The sequence below is a fragment of the Euphorbia lathyris genome, chromosome 2 (assembly GCF_963576675.1).
Source record: "Euphorbia lathyris chromosome 2, ddEupLath1.1, whole genome shotgun sequence".
NCBI classification, from domain to species: domain Eukaryota; kingdom Viridiplantae; phylum Streptophyta; class Magnoliopsida; order Malpighiales; family Euphorbiaceae; genus Euphorbia; species Euphorbia lathyris.
This window is the reverse complement of record NC_088911.1, coordinates 51,469,943-51,471,851: the sequence shown is the minus strand read 5'-3', so window position 1 is coordinate 51,471,851 and position 1,909 is coordinate 51,469,943. Positions and strand designations below refer to the sequence as shown.

At 27.2% G+C, this 1,909-nt stretch overlaps 1 non-coding gene across 1 annotated transcript; it reads left to right on the top strand.

The window, feature by feature from the left end:
* The first annotated feature begins 322 nt into the window (after positions 1-322).
* TRNAN-GUU (transfer RNA asparagine (anticodon GUU)) lies at positions 323-396 on the top strand. Its single transcript has one exon. It is a non-coding gene; the product is annotated as a tRNA-Asn (tRNA).
* The last annotated feature ends 1,513 nt before the right edge of the window (positions 397-1,909 follow it).

Below are 1,909 nucleotides of genomic sequence, written 5' to 3'. Positions count from 1 at the left end.
TTTGTTTTTAAACTATGACTGTATTCTTTCAAAAGAAATAATAATAATAAAAAAGAAACTGTGACTATACAGATTCCATTTTACTTTCTTTATTTGTTTTAAAGATTATTTTCATTTTGGTAATTTGTTTTTATTGTTACTGTTAATAAAATATTGAAATTCTTCCAAAAAAATATTGAAATAACTCAACGATGTAATTTCTTCAAATTTATGGTAGATATATCTATATTTTAAATGAATTGAGTGTAAAAAAAACTTGCGGATTTAACCAAACATTACTTACAAATAAGAAAATAAATATTGTGTGAAGATGAAAAACAAAGCTGGAATAGCTCAGTTGGTTAGAGCGTGTGGCTGTTAACCACAAGGTCGGAGGTTCGACCCCTCCTTCTAGCGTCATCATATTATACAATTTTTTCTTTTTCTCTTTTACGCTTTCACAAATGAAAATGTAGTATGATCATACCCTCTTCTTCTAGCCTCATCATATTATATTTTTTTTTTTCTTCTACGTTTTCAGAGAGGATAATGTAACATAATCATAGAATAAGTTGTTGGAAAATATTAATTAAAAGTGTTACATATTATACAATATTCTCTTTTTCTCTTTTACGCTTTCACAAATGAAAATGTAGTATGATCATACCCTCTTCTTCTAGCCTCATCATATTATATATATATATATATATTTTCTTCTACGTTTTCAGAGAGGATAATGTAACATAATCATAGAATAAGTTGTTGGAAAATATTAATTAAAAGTGTTATTATTTGGAAAATATTATTTTTTCTCCTTCTAGCGTCATCATATCATATATTTTTTTCTTTTACGCTTTCACGGATGAAAATGTAACATGATCGTACCCTCTCCTTCTAGCGTCATCATATCATTTTTTTTTCTTGTACGCTTGCAGAGATGAAAATGTTTCTGTAACATGATCGTACCCTCTCCTTCTAGCGTCATCATATCTTTTTTTTTTCTTTTACGCTTGCAGTGATGAAAATGTTTCTCTTTTACGCTTTCACAAATGAAAATGTAGTATGATCATACCCCCTCCTTCTAGCGTCATCATATCATATTTTTTTTTCTTTTACACTTTCGGAGATGAAAATGTAACATAATCATAGGATAAGTTATTGGAAAATATTAATTAAAAGTGTTATTATTTGGAAAATATTATTTTTTCTCCTTCTAGCATCATCATATTATATAATTTTTTCTTTTACGCTTTCACGGATGAAAATGTAACATAATTATAGGACAAGTTGTTGGAAAATATTAATTAAAAGTGTTATTATTTGGAAAATATTATTTTTTCTCCTTCTAGCGTCATCATATCATATAATTTTTTCTTTTACGCTTTCACGGATGAAAATGTAACATGATCATACCCTCTCCTTCTAGCGTCATCATATCATATATTTTTTTCTTTTACGCTTTCACAAATGAAAATGTAGTATGATCATACCCCCTCCTTCTAGCGTCATCATATCATATATTATTTTTTTCTTTTATACTTTCGGAGATGAAAATGTAACATAATCATAGGACAAGTTGTTGGAAAATATTAATTAAAAGTGTTATTATTTGGAAAATATTCTTTTTTTTTTCCTTCTAGCGTCATCATATCATATATTTTTTTTCTTTTACGCTTTCAGAAATGAAAATGTTTCTCTTTTACGCTTTCACAAATGAAAATGTAGTATGATCATACCCCCTCCTTCTAGCGTCATCATATCATTTTTTTTTCTTTTAAGCTTTCACGAGATGAAAATGTAACATAATCATATTAATTAAAAGTGTTATTATTTGGAAAATATTAAATTTTCTCTTTCTAGCGTCATCATATCATATAATTTTTTCTTTTACGCTTTCACGGATGAAAATGTAAAATGATCATACCCCTTC